General features: G+C 43.9%; 1 protein-coding gene and 1 long non-coding RNA gene across 4 annotated transcripts in view; one reads left to right on the forward strand and one right to left on the reverse strand.

Annotated features, from left to right (window-relative positions):
• LRRTM4 (leucine rich repeat transmembrane neuronal 4) overlaps window positions 1-22,588 on the forward strand; it is a 151,414-nt gene that overhangs the window by 17,255 nt on the left and 111,571 nt on the right. The window lies entirely within an intron of this gene.
• LOC111938791 (uncharacterized) lies at window positions 1,764-13,726 on the reverse strand. The gene is made up of 2 exons (XR_002869085.2): window positions 6,727-13,726; window positions 1,764-4,344 (listed from the first exon to the last, which is right to left on the reverse strand). It is a non-coding gene; the product is annotated as an uncharacterized LOC111938791 (long non-coding RNA).

The raw sequence follows: 22,588 nt of genomic DNA on the forward strand, positions 1-22,588 counted from the left end.
CTGTAAATTTGAGTTTTATAATCTTCTTTCTCACACAGAGAATCCCCTTGGAGCCAATAAACTTTGTAATGGCCTCAAACCACACATCAGCATCAGGATTTACCCAGTTTAAACTGTTTTTTCCTTAAGCCAAGCAGATAACCAGTACGTCCAGTCTGATTCCCATTTTGGAACTCACTTTGTACAAAATTCACCAGAAAAGTTGGTCATCTGGAATATAATCTCATCCAGGAAATCTGGGAATGAGGAATTTGGGAGGGACACACCCTCCCCCTTCACTGGAGCTGTTTAGAGTGGGCTCACCACTAAATTCTAGATTTTTGTACACGTGCAAGGGCAGAAATGGGACACGTGCAATATTTATGGAAACGAAGCCTAGAAATGAAAATGGGGGTGGACCATCCTCCATTCCAAAAGTGCAGGGAGACCTTGAAAAGCTCTTTCTGATGTGACCCAGTTCTCCAGGCCTGTGGTGCTGAGCTGTGCGATGGCCTCGCGGAGCAGCTCCAGAACGTTCCCGAGCAGGGCAGGGAACCAGCCAGGAATGGCGTTAGTTTGGTGCTGCTGAGCTCCTGCAAGGTGCAAAACCAGGCCCAGGGTGGGATTGTCCTGGTGCCTGTGCAGGACTCGAAGATCCAGCTGGGTCCTTTCCAGCTCAGGCTGTTCCATGGTTCCCTGAGCTCCTGCTGGGAAAGGCTCGTCCCCTGTCCTGACTGGAGCTTGCCACTGAGGATGTGAATGCACAAAACCATTTATCAGCAGAAATGGGGAGCCCAGCTGGAGCATCTCCAGCCCCCCAAAACACTGAACAACCCAGGACACTCGGCTGGGGGAACATCTGAGTGCCAGGAACCTCTGGAGCCTGGGCCAGATCTTGGCTCTGGTGGTGCTTTAAATCCGCCTGCCCCATGCTCCTGGCCTAGGTGAAAACACTTTAAAATGCTCAGGTCATTTCTTAAAGGATGGAAAAGGATGGATTTCCCATGTTTGTGTTGCACCCAGAGCACTCAGCTCCTCATCCATGGAATCCCCACAAAAAGAAATAATCCCTGCAGAATTAACCCCTTCCCTTCCCTTCCCTTCCCTTCCCTTCCCTTCCCTTCCCTTCCCTTCCCTTCCCTTCCCTTCCCTTCCCTTCCCTTCCCTTCCCTTCCCTTCCCTTCCCTTCCCTTCCCTTCCCTTCCCTTCCCTTCCCTTCCCTTCCCTTCCCTTCCCTTCCCTTCCCTTCCCTTCCCTTCCCTTCCCTTCCCTTCCCTTCCCTTCCCTTCCCTTCCCTTCCCTTCCCTTCCCTTCCCTTCCCTTCCCTTCCCTTCCCTTCCCTTCCCTTCCCTTCCCTTCCCTTCCTTTCCCTTCCCTTCCCTTCCCTTCATAATTTAATTGATCAAATCTCATTTTCCTTAGTGCTTCATAAAAAGATTTCAAGACAATCTCAAAATAAACCCAATGTTTATATGGATTATTTTTAAAAAAATAAATTAACATGTTCCCATGAGTGTTTCAGTAGGAAGTTGAATTTGATTTTTAGGATGCTTTGAGATTTGCTAGAAAACTGGGAATTTACAGGGCTTGGGGTAAGGGTTTGGGTTTTGGTAAGGTTGGATTATGGAATCCCAGAGTGATCTGGCTTTGAGGATCATCCCATTCCACCCTCCTGGATGTGTTCTCCCTCCTGGATGTGCTGTGTGAGGAAAACCAGCAAAAACTCTGAGTGCCACCTGAACTTCAGCTTCCCTGAGGGGTTTATTCCCCTGGGAACACGTAAATAAACAATCACATTTCTCCTCTGGCTGGGCCAGCTGGCGGGGGCGAACACGAGCGTGGAATTCTCCGCATGGAATTCTGGCCAACCTCATCTCTAAACTCTCCCCTGCCTGGTGTTACTGGGGGGTCTCTCGTTGCACAAGGGGAATTAAGCAAAGAGCGTTTTTTTGGTCAGTAGAGAAAACTCCTTCTGTTTATTCTGCCTGTTGTTATTGTCCTGTGGTAAAACGCCGAAGCAGATTGCAGCTGGAATAAACCATCTGCTGCCTGTCACAGCTCCTGGATATCCCACACGTGGGGGAAATTGCTTATCGATCCAGCCAAGTGTGAACAAGTAAGGGAGCCATGGAAATGTTTGTGTGTCCAATGGACACTCTCAGGGCTGCACGCGAGTCCTGCCCGGAGGCCATCAACTTCTAGGGGAAAAAATATCAGTTAAAAAAAAAAAAAAAATTATTTCTATAGGAAATACATAGTTTTAGTGAAAAAATTATAGGAGAAAGACAGACAATGCACTTAAAAACAAGAATATGGACATTTTGGTGACTTTCTGTGCTCTGTGTGGTGGCTCCTGCACAGACTGGAAGTTATTTCCATCAGCTGAATCACCCAGAGAGCCTCGGTGATGTCCCATGTACATTTATTTAACCAGTCATTTGCACACCTGCATTTCATTTTAACACCTGAAACCTCCTGGGACGGGGTCCAGGAGAGCCTGGAAATTGTTTTCCTGCAGGGATCCCAACACCTCAGTCTGGAAATGCTCCTGTGGAACTGAAAGCTGGAGAATTCCAGGACTTTTGGGGAGGAGAGCTGGAGCACGGGGCAGACTGGAGGAGATGGATTGGCTGGGAGAGCATTTCAAGCTCTCAAGAGAATGAAAAAAGAGAATAAAAAAGGTGGAGAGTTGTAAAAGTCACAGGTAGCAGAGAACCTGTGGATGGCTGCCTGGAATTCCTGAGGGAATCTTGTTCTGGGCTGGGCAGGTGGAGCTGGCTCTGCTTTTAGCCATGGCTGAGCTGCTCTCACAGAGATTTATGCTGCATTCTCCAATATTTATTTCAGAAACTCTCTCCTCTCCATGTCATGAAAGGGACAGGGAAGGAGTTCTCCCTTCCACACACACAGCAATGGAATTTTGTCCTGGATTTCAAATGCTGTGAATCACTGCTGCTGGAATTGCTCATATATCAATATATTTCTACATTTGAACCAAGTTTGCAAATTTAAAAAATGCCAAACGAGGATCAGGATCGTAATTTGTTTGGCTGAGGCGCAGAACTCACTGCAGCAAGGAGGGATTGCCCAAGTGTCTTCCTGCATTATCCATCAGCATTTCTGGAAGAGCAGAATCTTTATTTTCCCCTTATCGATGAGCTTATTTTGCATGATTCCCTTTCTCCTCCAGAATCTCCTTGTCGCTGCCTGGGGGATGTTTTCCTGGTTGAATTGTGCCCAGGGTGAAGTTCCAGTGGGAGGAACCTCCTTGGAGGTGCTCTGGGTTTGTCCTGTTTAATTCTGGGAGCAGCTGTGGCTCGGGGGTGTGGGCTGAGCCAGCTCCAGTACAGTGAAATAAATCCGTGTGGTTGTGCGGGACTCTGCAGTCATTTCGCTCCTAAAATTATAAGTAATTAAACAGCTAATTAATTTGGTGTTATAGTCGCTGCTAGGGATTACTGAGCCTTGCTGGATGTGTGTGGAGAAGGAGGGGAAGCAAGTTTTCAGTGGAATAGTTCAGGAGTTTTGGGGTGGGCTCGGTTCAGGTCTCTGCTCTCCCTGTGCCATCCCTGCCCTCGTGTCCCCATTCCCAGCTGGGGTGGGAGCTCTGGTTTTCCTCCAGATTCTGGGCTTTTTTGAGGGCTAAGAGGGAGTGCAAGGCCGTGTGCTGCACCCCCCCAAAATGGGGCACCATGACGAGAGGGGTTACAGGAATAAATGGATTTATAAGTGAATTTCTGTGTCGTTCTCCCCAGATCCCTGATTTTTACAGCTGGGATCTGCTCACAAATGGACCTGAGTGATCAAAGCAATTGGCCGAGGTAAAGGAGCGGTTTTGACTCTGAACTTCACCCTGGTGGCTGTGACCTGCTGCTTAAAATGAACTGAGTAGAAATCATTTTATAAATGAATTATTTAATAAATCGATTTATTCCTGCATGGGATGGATTGCAGAGGACTTCAGAGGCAATCCAGCTCCAACCCAGGCAGGGGCAGGGACAGCTCCCAGCAGAGCAGGGGGCTCAAAACCCCAACCTGAGCCCACCCTGGGTGGGTTTGGGGCTGTTCCCTCTGGGTGGGTGGGACAGAGCCCAGCCACTCTCACACACACTGAAAAAACCCACCCTGGGAGACCTTTGTGGAGTCCCAGAAGACTCCAGACACAGGAGATTACCAGCACTGACTCAACACAGCGTGAAATATTTGATTTTCATTTCCACGCTGCACTGGATGTGGGGATGCTCATCCTGGCAGCGATGGATGGACACAAATAAAGCATCAGGAACTACAGCCGTGGCATCAATCTGATTCTGGCTTCAGAAACACACGAGCCCCAAAAACCACGCTGGGTGCTTCTATCAAACCCTGAAAAATAAAATACATATAATATATTTTATAGATAATACAAATATATATATGTGTGTGTGTGTGTGTGTGTATCTATATATTATAAATATTTGTGTATCTATATATTATAATATAAACATATATGTATCTATGTATTATAATATAAATATTTATATATCTATATATTATAATATGTACTTATAATATATTGATACATGAATATTTTTATTATAATAGAAACATATGTATCTATATATTATAAGATAAATATACATGTATCTATATATTATATGTATTTATATATTATAATATATGAATCAATATATTATAATATGAATATATACAAATATATGTATTATAATAAAATATACATGTATCTATATATTATAATATAAACATATATATCTATATATTATAATATAAATATATACATATATATTATAAATATTTATGCATCTATATATTATATATAGACATGTGTCTATATATTATAATATATATGTATACATAGATACATATAAAACATATAATTTATGTCTATATGATGTGTAAAATACATTTAATGTGCCTTTATTAAACATTTCCCTGGTGCACAGAGAGCTCCTCACGTGTGGCAAAGGCTCCTGTGAGATGCAGAGCCCTGGATGCTCCTGGAGAGCTTCCAGAGGCAGGAGCTCCCAGGTTTGCCCTTTGCAGGAGCCTCACAAGGATTTTTGGGGCATTTTGCAGAAAAAGGATGTGCTCAACATCCTCTTTCATGGATCATTTACCTGCAGCCCAGAACTATTAAAAAATGCAAATGTTGGAAGTTTTAAATGCAAGCCAGGATGGGTTGTGATGAATCTCCTCATGAAAAATCATCCTCCTTTCTTTTAACATAAAAATGCAGCTGGGTTTGTGGCATTGATGTCCTCTGGGCTGCCTGACAGCTCCAAGGCCCAACGCTCTGCCTTCCCCAGAATCACAGAGCTGGGTTGGAAGAGACCTTTAAAATCATCGAGTCCAACCCAAAAGGAAGAAAAGATGGTCAGGAGGTAGATGTCAACAGAACTGCACAAGTGCTAAAGCTGGTTCACAGTACAACTCAAGTGAGTTAGAAAACACTGAAAAATGTGCTTTAAAATCCCAGTGCTCTGTTTTCTATCCTCTGCTTTCCTTTAAAATAACCTCCGTGGCAGATAGGGTGCTCAGGATTGATTGCTTTGTTTTTGTCCCCACTGAGGGTGGGTGTCACAGGATTGTCACAGTACAGCTGGACTGGACAAGGTAAATCTGACCATAACACAAATCCAGTTCAGCTGGGCTTGCTCATGTCTGAACACATCCCTGGATAAGTTCTGGGGGAGCCAGCCCCATCCCAGATGAGAGGAAAGCACAGCAATGGCCAGGACACCGGGCAGGGAGAGAGATCTCAGCCAGTGGTGTCCAGCCTGGGAGGTTTGAATTGGGGATTTAAGTGAGTTCTGGATAATAAACAAGGCTGTTTGTCTCATGAGCACCTGGAACTCGAGTTGGGGGCTTTGTCTCCCCACCCACGGCTGGCACGTTACAGGTGGGCTGCTCTGGGAGGGAGAATCCTCAGGAGGATCCCGTCCTGCCTTCCCGGCTGGGGAACTGTGGAGATCATTTTCTGAACCTGAGAGAGGCTCAGGCTCTCAGGGGCTGAGCTGTTCCCAAGGGAAAGTCTTTTGGGAACTTCTTCTCTCTTGAGAACTGCTGTGTAAATAAGGTTTTGGATCCTCAAAACAATGGCACATGTTCTCAGAGTGTTTTTCCCTTGTCCCTCAAAACAATGGCACATGTTCTCAGAGTGTTTTTCTCTTGTCCCACCAAAGGGCTGAGGGAGGTGTTGTTCCTTACACCAATCAGGCCAACCTGTATTGGAACATCTTATAAAAAGGACTGAAAACCCCAAAATAAAGGCTTTTGCCTCCTGAAATAAACCTTGGATGCTGTGTGGGATTGAACCCTCGCTCTGTACTTGGTGTCCCCTAGTGACAGGGGACAGTCAGCGGCAGGGCTCAGCTCTGGCCTCCACACACCCCTGTGGATGGGATTCCTCACATCAAACCACTCAATTAAAAGCCCTTCTAACAGTTCTCAGACTGCTTGCTTTCTGAGCCTCAGAAGCAGATAGCAAAGCTTTGAAGATCAATGTTTTGGGGGGGTTTTGGGGTTTTTTCCCTCCTTTCTGCAGTAGTGAAGCACTAAGCTGATCAGATTTAGGCAAGCATAGCTGGACCCAGTGGCTTTTGGCTCTTCTGGCCTAATTAATATTGATATAAAGCACCTACACAGCTTCAGGAGTTTCTTATCTGGTGTTCAGAGGTGCTGAGCAACACGCTGAAGCCCACTGAAGCTTCTGATTTTCTGTCAAATCAAGAACCTGACCGATCTCACCTGGTAAACTTCAGCTGCTGCCACCCGCGTGTGTCCGTCCTGCTTCGGTTTCAAAGCAGGCTCTTCTAAACTGCCAGTAAATCCTCTCCTTTTAATCTGCCCAGCAGCGAGGAGCTCTCGGTGCTTCCTCCCAGGCCCTAATTTGTGCATTTTCCTCCCTGACGAGATCAGTGGGTATCACAATTCTGCTGATCTGAAAGGGTGTGGGTGATCCTGCTCCACGTTATGCTAAAAAGAATTTAAACCTGAATGCTCTGCTTAGTTAATGATAATGCCTGAGCACATTACATCTTCCAGGAGCTGTACAAACATTAACTAATTAGTACCCCCACTAATACATAATAGGCCGGCACGGGCTGTAATTATGCATTGCTATCAGAGCTGGAGGAATTATTCATTGAGAAGAATTTATCCGAGACATTTTGCTTTTTCTTTTTTTCTTTCCCCCCACTTTCCTGTCATGAATCTGTTTGCAAAATATTCCCAGGTGTGGTTGTAGCTGCTCCCACCCCAGCCCCAGCGGGAGGAAAAGGTGTTCTCGGGATTCTGTGCCATCAGTTCCTCCTTTTGTTTGATCCCAGAATCCCTGAGTGGGTTGGGAGGGACCTTAAAGCTCATCCAGTTCCAAACCCCAGCATTTTGGGGCTGTTTATTTTGGGATTATTATTTATTTGGGACTATTATTTATTTGGGACTATTATTTATTTGGGACTATAACTTATTTTGGGACTATTATTCATTTGTGACTATTACTTATTTTGGGACTATTACTCATTTGGGACTATTACTTATTTTGGGACTATTATTCATTTGGGACTATTACTTATTTTGGGACTATTATTTATTTTGGACAATTACTTATTCAGGGACTTATTATCTCCAGACTCAGGTGAGCCAGGCCCCCAAAGCATCCCCTCCACATCCCCTCTGCCCTGAGTGTGAATTTATGGCTGAATGCTCTTGGAGGGTTTTTCCAACCTCAATAATCCTGTGAAATTGTTATCAAGGGAAGGGACAAAGTGGTGGGAAGGGGAATGGATGCAGGAAAAAGGAATTAAAAAATCCCATGATTGAGTAAATCCATTCTGAGTGGTTGTATTGGAATTTAATTTAATGAAAACTTGTATATATCTCTCCAGATAATACATATATACATGCATCTATATATAGAGAAAGCTATAAATGTATTTATATCATGAGGGAAGTGCACTCTGTCACTGCTGCTTCTGCAAATGTCTCTGTATTCAGATTTGCTGTTTAATTGTTGCTGCTTTCCCAGCACTTTTGGGAGCATGAGGGAGATTGGAAGTGTTTAATCTTGGAAAAGAGATGACTGAGATGAGGCGTGATTAAAGAATTCTCAATAATGGCTGATTTCAACAAGAGTTATTTGGAGCTTCTCCTCTGTCTCGCTGCTCAGAAATTAGGAGATAGTGAAACTGAAAGATGGGAGGCAAAAAAAAATAAAAAATTCAGGCAGAAATACTTTTCTTCATTAGAAAAATAAATCTGGGGGAGTCGCAGTCATGAGATGTCCACGGGCTGAGATTTCCTGGCTTTAAAGAGAAATGGGCAGGAACAACTAAAAATGGATCAGGTGGTACTTTCAAGATATGTACAGATATTTTAGAAAACATGTAGAGATATTTTATGGGATATGTGCAGATATTTTATGAAATGTCTGTGTATTTTAAGAACTATTCCCAGATTGCAGTGGACCATGGCAGGGGTTGGAAGGAGAAAGTTCCTTCCAACCCAAATCAATCCATGAAACGATGATTTATGATATAAAATTTCATTCTTTGAGTTTAAGCCAGCCTCAGATCATGAGGAAAAAGATGATTTTCTCATCTGGTAAATTATTTTTACTCCTCTTGCTGTCTCTTTTGGTTGCTCTGCCCACACTGGTCAGAGGGAGCTGAAAGTCCCCGGATCCGGAACATTCCTTTGGGTGAAACGAGGCTCTCCCTTTACAGAAAACACCCCTAGAAGTACATCCCTTATGGAACTCCTCTCCTGTCTGCCATATTCACACTTTTTGTTAACAGTTGCTCGGATTTTGGTCTGCTGCTCAAAGCCACACTCTAAAAATTCCCCCCGTCGTCTCCTGGGGCGGCCGCAGATGGAGCAGAAGGCTGAGGGGAAGAGCTGCAGGGAAGTCTCTCGTTGCCTCCCCTGGCATTTTATGATCCTCTCTCTCAAAGAAGAGGAGGTGAAAATACAAATATGGGCTAAAAGTAGCCTGTTAGTCTGGGAAAGCTCTGGGATCACTGTGGTGGGCACAGCATCCTTCAGGTAACCACAGCAACCGGGGGGGTCATGTTCTTCGCAGGGAGGACTCAGAAAATGCCATTTTTTTGTCAAAAGCGGGGGATTTATAAATACCTGCTGGGAATGTGCTCCCCAGGATCGGTCCTTGTTGTGGTTTTAATGGTGTTCCAGTGAAAAAAGGGCTGTTAATAGCTTTTACTGAGGAAATAAAAGGAGGAGAACTCATGTCTCAGGTGAGAATTTGTCTGATCCGACCGCAGGATCTGTTTTTGGCCTGTCCAGGTGTACTTGGTTGGAGGATCTTCAAAGAATTTATAAGAAAAAAAGGCATTAATTAGTCCTGAAGGTGGCTTTTGTGCATGAAGTAAAAGGGTCTGGAGAGCGATGCTGGGACAGAAATCCAGTGCCCTTCCCCAAACCCAAGGAACGACATCTGGAACCCCCCTGCCCACGGCAGGGCTGGAACTGGATGAGCTTTAAGGCTCCTTCCAAGCCAAACCATTCTGTGATTTCATGATTTTATGATTTTTTGACTTTATGATTCTTTGATTCCAATCCCATCATTCAGAGCCAGGGCATCTTTTGGCCAGTTTCTCTGGGGGCTGGCGGTAGAAAATTTGTTGTTTAGCTGCCCGAAGAGTGAGTTTTGACTACAAAAACCAAGCACTGAGACAGAGAAATCAGCCCATGGGGCTCTGGGGACATGAGGTGATGCCAGGGGAGCTGAGGTGGGAATGGGGAGTCCTGGGGTGAGGGGAGTGGGGTTCACTGAGGGACATTCCCTGGACACTCTGTGTGGGCCAGGGTTGGTCCTGCCTTGGGGCTGGGTCTGCTCTTGATGCCTGAGGGTTTCAGCTTTTCCATTTCCCAGGTATTTGTGACCCTGCAGCTCTTCAGTGTGGAACTCCAAACTCCACACCCAGCGGCAGCTGCTGCTTCCCCACTTTGGGCAGACACAGCAATTCCTCTCCAGGCCTGGCAGCCAAGGACACCTCACTGCCTCAGGCCCCAGAGATGCAAACAAAAGGGAGCTGGGGGCAGCAAACTTGGGGGAAATCCCTTCATTCCCTGCAGCTGGAATTGGGAGATGAACCCCAATGTGCAAATGGACCAAACTTATAAAAGTGGGAAACCCGTGACCTGCTGTCCATTTGGGGTGGGTTTTGTCTGCCTGAAATGCACCTGCAGGCCCTTCCATAAACAGAACTGCTTTTTATTCCCTGAATTTTGTCTGGCCTCCATTTTTAGGTAGTCCCAAAAAGGCATCACTCTCCTGCATCCCAGCCCCAGCTGCTCTGGCTCCGTGTCCCTGGAGATGATGTTCCTAAATGCCTGTTTCCCTGACAACCAAAGCCTAACAAATGATTGGTCAATTGATAAATATTTTTAGGATGGAGCACAGTTTATAACCTGCTGCCAGATTTCCTGGGGAATGGGATATGGGAGATCTGAGCCCCAGCTTTGGCACAGACTCTCCAAGCCTGGCTAAACCTAAATTCTCTTTGTGGTGATTTTGTGCTCCTTGGAGCCATCAAACCCAAGTGGCCGCTAATTAATCACAAATAAAACCCAGCCCAATTCTGATGTACACAGGGATGCACAGGCACGCCTGGCTCCTTTCTCCCACTTGCAGGAGCAGCCCCAAAATGATCCCAGGGATGTCACAAAGGGCTGCTCCTGACAAAGCTAAATTAAAGGAATGGATGCTGTTTCATTTTCCCTGGCAGGGAGATGAGAGGGATCGTGCTCATTCCTCTTTGTAGATATGGAAATTCCCCATTATACACATCTGGCATGGGCACTAATGAGAGCTCCTCAAAAAGCTGGGCTTTTGAAGAAAATTTGTGGCAGCGCCCTGAATTATGGGGGAAAAAAGGAGAACATCATATCCAGGCATCTTTTTTCCTACCCTGTCCTACTGAAATATTAAGTTAATGTCTCTAAATAGCTGGAATTTGGGATGTCTGTAATTCCTGGGTTTGGGGATTCATTTGAGTCTGGTTCTCTTTGAATTGTTTAACCCTTGCATTAAAAACATCAATTGAGCAGTAACAAAATTCATTTTTCTCTCCTTATTTCCTTCCCTTGGCTGGTTTTGATTATTGAGCTTGTAAATTACTTGGGAGCAGAGAAATTTTCTTTTGTGGGAGCGGCACAAAGGGGGTGATCTTGCTCAGTGATTCACAGCTGCTTAGATAAACTTGTTTTGGAGTAATCTTTACCTATTTCATGCTTTTTTGAGTGTTTTTTTTTTTATTTGTTGGCTTGTTTGTGAGACTCTGATAAACTGAAGTACAGAAAAATAAGCGATGAATCAGAGTGGTGGCTCAGGAACCAGGTCCTCGTTGCTTTTGATGGGATGAGAGCCAGAAAAATGAGATTTGTTGGCCCAAAATTGCAGCAGTTTTAGGGTAGAGCAGGGAATTGAGGTCGGGGATTGTTCCCAAACAAGTGGGACTTTTTGTCAGGCACCTGGGCAAGAAAGAATCTCCAAAAACTTGGCACAGGGGAAGGAACGGGCAGCAGGAAGAGCTGTGATTCCACATTCCTTTGGACAGGTACTTCCATCATTCCAACAGACACCAGGAAAGGTGGAATCCTCTCCCCTGGGAGCCTGGGGCTGTTGGGGTTATCCTGGCATTCCCAGGTTTGGGTTTTACCCCGGGATAGAATCCAGCAGAGGCGAGAGAACGCTCTCACCTGATGTCCAGGAACTCCCACTGTGCTGGAAAAGGAGACACAGCCTCCCTTATTTTGGGCGTCTGGTGATGTAAAAGCTGCTTTTTTTGTGTTTCCTCAGCACTTTGGGGCCTGTGGGTCACACCTGCATTTGTGTTTGGCTGATTCACACTTGGACTCGGTGACCTGGGAGGTCTTTTCCAGCACTGATGATTTTATGCGTAGTTTTACCTGTACATTTGAGGCAGAGATTTCCATGGATTGATGTCTCCAATAACCCCAACATCAGCAGCAAGTTAAGCTGACACCAAGGCTGGATCCCTGCTGTCTCTCCTCAGGCTGCAGCTCAGATTTCACTTTCCAGCGCTCCTGGAGGAGGTTGTTTACCTCCCTCACCCACCTGGCTCCCCCCTTTCATGCCAGGATTGTGCGGAGCAGCTCTTTTCCCTCCGAAAGCTTCACCTGGGTGCGTTTCCCAGGGATGAATGGAAATCAGGCACCCAGGAAGTTTTGCTGTTGGTTTGCCAGGAACCAAGATTCCATTTGAAGTGAGCAGAGGAACAGTAATAGAGCAGCGGGGAATTCCGTGAAGGGAATTTATGTGGAAGGGAATCGATTTCCTGCCTGTCCTCCACTCAGAGAGAATTCGTGCTGGTTTTGAAGCAGCCGCCAATACCTGTGGGGTGAGTTCAGCTGTATTTACCTCTTTTAGGTGAAGAGACACAAAAGTTTCTTTTATTTCCCTGAAATCTGCTCTGAAAGTGGCGCTGGAACAGCCCATGGCTGGGGACATAAATCATCATTTGCATGGAGAGTCCCGGAGTGCCAACGCCAAAACTCTGGAGCTGCTCTGATGATAAACGAGGTACATCTGGGGAGCTGGAGGAGCAAGTGAACATGTCCACCTCCCAAAATGTGTCCTGGATACAATTCCTCATTGCTGACTGGAGCTATTGGCCGGAGCATCATTTCTGCGTGTTCCTGTGCCTGTTGGAGCTCACATTCCATCGATTTCATTGCAGATTCTGTTTTATTCCGTCGCTCTGCTATCAGGCAAATATCACTAAAAAGATGAACATTTACAAACTCAGAGCACAAACCAGCACAAAAGCATCTGTCTTAAGTGGGAGAGAGTCGAATAATGTGCGTGACAACAACAAAAGAGATTTGTCTGGCTGAGAGCGGGGCTGACTCTCATTTGCTGTGTGGGAAATTATGGCAGATATTGTATTAACATTGCAGGGCTCTGCCTCAGATCGAATCATGGAACACGAAAATAACCCTGGGGTTGTTACCAGCCGCAGAACTCGGGAGACTTGAGCACACAGAGCAGGGCAGGGGGAATGGCTTCAACCTGAAAGAGAGTGGATGGAATATCGGGAAGGAATTCTCCTCTTGCGGGGGTGGTGGGATGGAATTCCCAGAGAAGCTATGGCCCCTGGATCCCTGGAAGTGTCCAAGGGCAGGTTGGACAGGGCTTGGAGCAGCCTGGGATAGTGGGAGGTGTCCAGGGGTTGGAACTGGTCCTCTCCAACCCAAACCATTCCATGATTCTCAGGCACCTCGAGTGCTGTGTCCAGTCCTGGGCCCCCAATTTAGGAAGGACATGGAGGGGCTGGAGCGTGTCCAGAGAAGGGCAGCGAGGCTGGGGAGGGGTCTGGAGTCCTGTGAGGAGCAGCTGAGGGAGCTGGGGATGTTCATCCTGGGGGATGCTCAGGGGACACCTCATCACTCCACAACACCTGGAAGTGTTTGTAGCCAGGTGGGGGTCGGTGTTTTCTCCCAGGTGACCAGTGACAAGAGGACACAGCCTTAAGTGCCACAAGGGGAAGTTTAGGTTGGACATCAGGAAAAAATTCTTCCCAGAAAGAGCGACTGGGCACTGGAATCTGCTGCCCAGGGGGGTGATGGAGTCACCATCCCTGGAGAGCTTAACAGAGCACTCAGTGCCATGGTTTCGTTGTGGGGGAGGTGTTGGGTCATAGGTTGGACTTGATGTCCTCAAAGGCCTTTTCCAGCCTGGTTCATTCTGTGATTCTGTGATTTTGGAAGTTGGAGTGGGAGTTGGGGGAACTGCTCCTCAAATGTGGGAGCGGCTCTGGGCAGGAGGGAGATGAGGGGTTCCCCCTGCACAGCCATTAATTATTTATGTTCCAGTGCTTGTCATCAACTCTCGCTCTTGACTCAGGCTTCTCTTTAATCCAGATCAAAAACCCAAGCTCAAAACCTGCTCTGAGGGAATTTATTTAGACTTAAAAAGAACGTGAAGCTACACAACAATTTTTTAGCAGTAACTTTGTGCTTTTCCCTTCTCCTGTCTTTTCCTTCACCAGAATTTGTGGTCCCTCTCACAGCTCTGGGTTCAAGACTTGACCCCAGGGCCCTGTCATTGCTCTGTCCCTAAAGGCCACCCTGAAGCCACTCAAACCCCTCTGGTAGAGGAGACATTCCTTGTTTTCCTTGCTCTGTGTGCAGTCCTCTAGATGGGACAAAAAGAGCCGTGAAATTCGCGTTCTGTCAGGAAGATAATGGTGAACATCTTGTTTCCCCAGCTCAGAGCTCCACAGGGCAATGGATAAGATGAATAAAATAAATAAATAAGATATTATCTGAGCCGCTGCTCCTCTGTGGCAGCAGGGACTGCAGCCAAAGCTTCACCTCAGTCAAGTGCAGAGGCCAAAATCCTCCAGGATTTGGGGAGAGAGGCTGCAGGATTAAAATTTCAGATATTTTAATTCTCTCAGTTGCTAATTAAACAATCCGGAGCGCAGATTTGGTGGGTAAGGGTGGCTTTGAGGGATTAAATCCCTTTATGTCCTTTGTGGTCCCATTTCTTTTCCATCTTGGGGTCCTGCATGTGCTGGTTTTTGGTAACAGTTTGGTTCTAAGCTTGAACCAAATTACCTTATATTAATTATATCAGCCACCTCTAAAAAAACAAACAAGCCAAGGGGAAAAAAAAGAATCCAAAGCACCCCAATTTGGAGAATTTGGAGATGTCCCAGAGACAGAAACAGAGCCACTCTCAGCTTTACCCCAACCCTCCCAATCCTTGGGAACCTGCACTGGCACCACCCTGTCCCTCAGAGCTCTGGGGTTAAAACAGACAAATCACTCCACAAGGTTTAACCTGGAGAAGAGGTTAAAATATAAAATATTAATATATAAATAAATAAAAATAAATAAATAAATATAAATATATAAATAAAAATAAATATATAAATAAATATCAATATAAATATATAAATAAATATAAATATATAACTATAACAATATAAATATAAATATAAATATATATAAATATATAGATAGATATATACATAATAATCTAATAATATTATAAATATAAACATATATATAGATAAATTTATAGATAAATATATAGATAATATAATAATATATAATAATATAATAATACAGTAATATAATATGAAATATGAAATATGAAATATAAAATATTAAAAATATAAAATATAAAATATAAAACAAAAATATAATTTGATATAAATGAAACATTTATTATAGGCACCATTGATGTAGTTATTATTTTATGTTTTGGTTTATCAGCATTGCAGGGCTCTTGGTGGACACCACAGCAGTCCAGGGTCTTTGCAAGCAGGAAGGTGGAGTGGAATTCCACGAGGGAAGAGGCAGAAGGTGTTGGGAAGATCGTTTTCTGCCAGTGCAGGCTCTGGATTTAGTTCCCTCTCCCAGCCTGGGGGAGGAGAGCTGTTAAAAGAACATGAATTGTAAATTCCTGCCGAGAACAGAATTCCTTTTCTCTTTAAGAAACAGGAGCAGGAAAAACTCGAAAAGGCCCCTCTGTAAATCTGAGCTAATGGGGAAGCTGCATCCCAGGAGCTGCAGATGTGCAGCTCCAGCCTGGGGATGGCGTTGGGAACACCATCACCATCATTCCTGCCAGAGCTTTCCCTGCTCACAGCTCTGCCCTGGTGGAGATGAGGAAAAGAAACCTCAGACAGGTTTGGGAGAAATCTGTTTAGTGCCATCCTCCAGCTCCATGGGCTGAGCTTTCCATATGTTCTGACTCAGGCAGGCTCTGGAAATGGGAAGAGGCTGTGAGAGAGGATTTATCACAGTTAATTGGGAATATCCAAGATCACAAAACACTGGAAATTTCGGAGGTTTGCTCCTGGATGTTCTTTAGGTCCAATATAATTTAGTTTTTTTTCACCAAACTGCCTCTTTTGTGTCACTGAGTGTTCAGGAGGAGGTATTGCTGCCCTGAAAGTGATTTATTTAATGCCATTTAACGGATTGCAAAGGAATTATTTTTTTTCCACGCGGTCTTGAGGTCCTTTTGAAGCCTGAAGTGAATTAAATCAGCTCTCAGAAATACCTTTCCCTCTTCACCCCCAGAGAAACCCATCTGAGCAGCGGCAGAGCAGGTTTCTATTCCGGCTTCTGCCTCCCAGGAAGAAAAAGATCTGATGTTCAGCCGTGCTCCCTGGAAAGATCTGCAGAGCGGGTGTCCCGTGGTGCCAGTGTGCTGCAGGATCAAAGGAATTTTCCACATGGATCAAAGCACGAGGAAGTCTTGACCACACGGTGCAGATTTAGGCTTTCAGCCCTCCTTAATTAATGATGGAGATAAAAGATAGGATGGGAGATCCAGTTAAGCCAGAGGAAGTAATTAGTCAGAGAAATCAGGGAGTGTCCTGAGCGGGAAGGGACCCACAGGGATCATCGAGGCCAGGTCCTGGCTCCAGTTAAACAAAGGCACTGACAAAAAGGCGTTGCCACAGCTGGAATTCTGGTTTAGGGAGGAGACTTCTCTTCCCAGAGCAGCTGAAAAAGAAGTTAGGAAATTTTGGAGTTCTGATGGCACTCAGAATGAAATGTGGTGACTCAGGGAATGTCTTCCAGCACTTGGAGATATCCAGTGGGAGAGGAAAAGTGAGTGTATTTTGGGACTTACCATCCCATCTCCTCCCCTCTCCTTTGGAATAAGAGCCTCTAATTCCAGTAACTGGAATTCCCATCCACATTTCTGGAGTCAGGGCAACACCACAGGTCATGGAATCATCATCAGATCCCAGGTTTGGGTTGGGAAAGGACCTGAAATCTCACCCAGTGCCACCCCTGCCATGACAGGGACAGCTCCCACTGTCCCAGGCTGCTCCAGCCTGGCCTTGAGCACTTCCAGGGATCCAGGGGCAGCCACAGCTGCTCTGGGAATTCCATCCCAGCCCCTCCCTGCCCTCACAGCCAGGAATTCCCTCTCAATATCCCACCCCAAACTCCACTTCTCCAGTGGGAGCCATTCTCTGTGTCCTGTCCCTCCATCCCTTGTCCCCAGCCCCTCTCCAGCTCTCCTGGAGCCCCTCCAGGCCCTGCAAGGGGCTCTGAGCTCTCCCTGGATCCTTCCCTTCTCCAGCCTGCACCGCCCAACCTTTGGAAGCCGCAGGGATGGGCACAGAGCACGCAGCCCTGGGCTTTTGGGCTTGTGGAAAAGCTGAACCCATCCCAGGGTTGCTCTGCAGTCCCATTCAGAGCTGGGAAATCAGGACAGGGAGTGCAGAAGGCAAAGCTGCCATTTCCTGTAGGCCTTCGAGCGCGACATCCGCGATGCCTCGTGAAGGAAGAGCGATCCCAACTGTTGTGTTTAATTTGTTCTGTTTCGTAACTGCTCGTGGTTCCAGTAAAACCCAATTGCCAGCAGAGCTGAGCAGAGGGAGCAGGAGGAGGAGAGGAGGCAAAGCAGCTCCGAGGAGCTGGAATTTGCATAATCAGGAGAAGCAGAATAAAACGCTTTGCAGTGACTCGTTTGCATGCTGCCAGCCCAGGGAGGTGGTGCTGGGGAGGGATGGGGAGGATCCCCAAAAATCTGACCCCAAAATCAGTTGGGATCCTGTTCCCTGCAGGAGCCGTCAGCCAGGGGGAAAAACTGGAAGTGTCCTAAAGATGGGTTTGTTTTTACCACTTTACAGCTGAGGAGGGAGGGAAGAGCAGCTCTGAAAGACAGTAACTCTCAAATAATAAAATTATTTGGGACTTTTGCAACTCTTACTGATGAGAAGCTCTGTCACTGAGCAGAAATGTGGGAGATGCTCCCATCCCTGGCTTTTTTAAGGAAAGAGGCATTTTTCCAGCTGGCTCATTAGTGGTTAATGACTTGCCCACACCCAGTGGCATCAAAATTCCAGCTGGAGTGATGTAGCCCTTGGCAAAACAACAATTTGAAGGAGATCCCATTTAAGCATCTCAGAGTTTGAAGGGCTGCAGAGGGAAGCAGAACCAAGTGCATTTTAAATTTGTCTCTGGACACGGAAGGGGATCGAGGTTTCACAAGGAGCTGTCCTGGAATTCACTAACAGGGATATCCAGAGGGAAAATGCCCGGGGAGATTCCTGGCCTGGTTCCATTTATAGGACAGGAGGCAGTGGAGCAAATACTTGCATTTAGCCAATATATTTATATATAAAATACAGGGGAAAAAAATTACAAAAAATATAAATTTATATATTTATATATATATAAAAATAATATAAATATGAATAATATAAATATGAATATAATATGAATATCTATATTCATATATAAATATATATTTATATATAGATACATAAACATAATATCTATAAATATATAAATATTAAAATATTTTTGTATAAATACAATATCTATACATATATAAATATATACATATTAAAATATATTTATATAGAAATATAATATATGATATATAAATATATCTGAAATTATATTTATAATAAATACAATATCTAATATATAAATATATATGCATATGAAATTATATTTCTATAGAAATACAGTATATAATATATATATATATATGAAATTATATTTATGCCATTATGCCACCTAGATATGAAATTATATTGATTACAGCATGTATCCTACATATTAAATTGCATACTCTATGTTTAATATGCATATTTTCAGGGGCAGGATTGCTGTGGGAGCTGTGGAAAGTGCAGGTTATGGATGAACCATCTCTTCCAGTGGAGAAATGGAAGCTGTTAAACTGGAAATTCCCTCCAGGACAGCTTCCCTGGCATTCCACAGGTGCTGGAGGGAGCTGAGGGTGACAAGGACTCCAAACCCCACTGGATTTTGTGCCGCTCTGGTGTGGCTCAGGCTCTCAGGAATTGCTGCTGATTCCTCAGAGGCAGGGAAAGAAGCTGAGGAGATAATTCCCTGTGAATGATCAGGGAATGGGATTGCAGGAATCTTTTTGACTTCTTCCAAACCTTTCATCAAAGAGGATTTTTCTTTTTTTTTTTCTTCCCCTCGTTAAGTTATTTAAATAAATTACCTGGAGCTTTTTAGGCAGGGCCTGAAGTTGTGTCTGGCTTCAGAGAGAGGCAGTGCCTGGAGGGAAATAATCTGATTATTGAAGTTAATTCTTTCCACTCCATTGCCCTGGTTTGTTCCCAGTTCCTCCAGAGCTGGAGTCATTTGTCCCCTGGGGAGGGCTGGGAATGATCCCTTTTCATCCCCCTGCAGCAGGAGGGGGAATGTCTGTGGGTAAAACCAGCCGTGGCTTCCCCAGAAAATAAAAATAAATAAAAATGAAAAAAAGGGGAGCTGTGGAGTTGTTCTGTGTGACTGGAGCTCAGGCATGGATTTAGAATGAGGGAATTTGCTCGTTTCCAGTCCAGCACACAAAGCCATTCCTAGTCAGCAATAAATTAAATATGAGGCTTTGCTGTACCTTGGTCTGTCACCGAGGCTCAGCGCCGGGAACAGCTCCCGCTCCTGGCCTGGGGAATATTTAACAAATTCCATATGGTAATTGTGTTCAATCTTTTATACAACAACACGGACGGGGTATAAAGTCCAGACAGCTCCATAAAGGCTTTGAATGCTCTGATTTGCTTCAAAAATGAGAATGTGTCGGGTCCTTCTCACAATCTGGTGACTCCCAGGCAAACTGAAACCATCCCCTCTCAATTTTTGCATAGTTCTCCCATTGCTCCTGGAGGAAAAATTCTAGAATCCCTCTCCACCCTCGGCAGCATTGAACTTTCTAGAACAGACTGTGCCAAAGGGCTGGTGGGCAAGCCAGAGACTGGGAAAAAAACTGCATTTGGCTTGGTCTGGGCACAATCTTCCTCTTCTCTGCCAGTAAATCAAAGAGCTTTTGTCAATAATTGTGCAGCATAGTGGAATAAAACAAGTGCATTTTTGCAGTTTTAGTTGTTTATGACAATGCTGGGGTAAAGAAAAGGCTTAATTTGGGTCCCAGATCCAAAATGGGAGAAGCGAACCCGTTGTTTTCACTGCGGGTTGCGGAACAAGAATGAGCAGCTTTGGATTGGAAGAGTGTCCAGCTGGGATTGTGGCTTCCCCCTGGTCTGTGCTCCCCTCCCTCGCTCCTGCAGCCCACTTGGACAAGGGACAGGGTGGGAGGAAACACCCTCGAGCTGTGCCAGGCGAGCTCGAGCTCGGATTTTACAGCACGGTTTGTCACAGAAAGGATTGGAAAGCGTTGGAAGTGGTGTGCTATAATTTCTATTGTCCCCTGTCTCTCTGTTACCACTGTCCACCCAGCAGCAGCCAGGGAGACAGGGGAGATAGTTCAGCTTATCAAAGAAGAACCAAAAAACGAGGCTCCTTCCTTAGCTGAGATGGCAGTTACAGCTTTATTTCTTGGGATCCTACCGAGTGAGGTAGCAGGAGGGAAAGAGGAAGAGGTAATAAATAAAATAATATTAAAATAAATAATATATTATAATATATATATGATATATAATATCTATATATACAATATATTATCTATATATATTATATATCTTATCTCTATATATCTTATATATAGATATATCTATATATATCTCTCTATATATAGATATATAGAGAGAGATATACAATATATATATAGATATATATAATATATATCTCTATTTATTATATCTTCTATATAGATAAATCTATATATCTATATATCTCTATATATTACATCTTATATATAGATATATCTATATATCTATATATAGATATAATAAATAATATATAGATATAATAGATAAGATATTATATTATAAAGATAAGAGATAAGATAAGATATAGGATAAGATATAAGATAAGGTAAGATAAGGTAAGATATTATAATATATTATAATATACATAATAAATAAGCCTCTCTTTTTGAAGGCAGGGGAAAGGGTGGGTTACACTTACACAACCAATAAGGAGAACTGGGGAGAATAAGATAAGGGAAAGAAATTTACAATTCTACATTTTCGGGGGTACATTTTTTGGGTCATACCATTTTTTTGCATCACAACAGTGGTGGAGTGCCCATCCCAATTTTGGAAAGCACCTGGATGTGGCACTTGGGGATGTGGTATGGATGCTAACCATGAAGCAGGGAGCACGGTGCCTGTGGAATAGCAGGCCACATAACTGTCTCAGTCTCGCCTGAGAAAGTGGCCTGGGAAATCATAAAGAGGAATTAAACAATCCTCAGAGACAGAAGACAGCCTTGCAGGTGCTGTTTGTCAGATTCTTGTTTTCTTGCAAGAGAAGGTGGAGGGGTGTTGTACCCCACTGACCAATGATGGTGATGTGTTTGTTCACTAACCAGTAAGAGTTTTACCTTTCTGTACTTTCACGTATCAGTCTATAAAAGAAGATCTGAGGTAATAAACCTTAAGAAAAGAGAGGAAGAATTCTCCTGTTCAACTCACAAGAGAGTCTGTGTCGTTCTTCTCGCCGTTCCCAATAGAGCGACAATGTGGTTTAGTGGTGACTGTGCAGGATGTGACGATCTCAGAGGATTTTCTAATTTGAGTTCCGTGATTGTGTGCTGGGATTGCCGCTCCTCAGTGAGCCCTGGGGCAGCTGGAGCCGGGATTCCATCGAGTACCACCCCAGCACCTCAATTTTTATCTCATCCTGTTCCCAGTCATGCCGTGGAGCCTGAAACCCCAGCACCGCAATCCCAGGGCTGCCGAATCTCTGGCACACAGCTCACGAGTGCTGCACCTGCAGAGCCCAAGCACTGATGGAAATAATTATGGAAATAGTTATTAATAAATAAATAAAAACTGCTGGGGGGAGGCCCAGAGCGCTCTGCAGGGAGGGCCTTGATTATTTTCTTTCCTTATGAAGAGTCCAAGACACAGCCAGGAAACAGCCCAAATTCCACTGCTGTCCACTTACAACCACAAACACCCCCGGAATTTTTAAAGAGTTGGCTTCAGCTCCTTGCACTTAAGGAAATGACTGGATCTGTCTGGGACAAACCCTGAGCAGTTTCCTGAATGACCAATCCATTATCCAGCAAAGGGCTTAACTTTGTACTGTGGGGTTTGGCTGTTCAGGTCAATCCCTCCCTTGGGACAAGGTGTGAAGACAAAGCATGAAAACAACAAACGTATTATTAATACTAATATTAATATCAATACTGCTACTATTATTAATAATAATAAGTAAAGAAGAATTATATTAATAATTATATTAATAATAAATAATAATTAACAACAGCAACACAACAAATATAATACTTATTAAATTTTATTTTATACTTATTACTTATTAAATTATTAATTACTTAGTCTTAATACTTTTAAGGATATATTATATATATACTTAATAAGTATATAAGTATATATATAATAGTTAATATAATATAGTTAATAAGTATATACTTATATATAAGTATATAATAATATAATATAATATAATATAATATAATATAATATAATATAATATAATATAATATAATATAATATAATATAATATAATATAATATAATATATAATAAATAAATATAGAAATAATTTATAAATAAATATAACAAAATTAAATTAATTAATTAATGAAATAAAATGTAATAACATACAATAATGATAGCAGGAATCTGGATTTCCATGGCTGGGTTTGTGCCCTCACCCCTTTGTACATCTGTAGCATCACAAAT

This window comes from Cyanistes caeruleus, chromosome 29 (genome assembly GCF_971803275.1).
Source record: "Cyanistes caeruleus chromosome 29, bCyaCae1.hap1.1, whole genome shotgun sequence".
NCBI lineage: Eukaryota > Metazoa > Chordata > Aves > Passeriformes > Paridae > Cyanistes > Cyanistes caeruleus.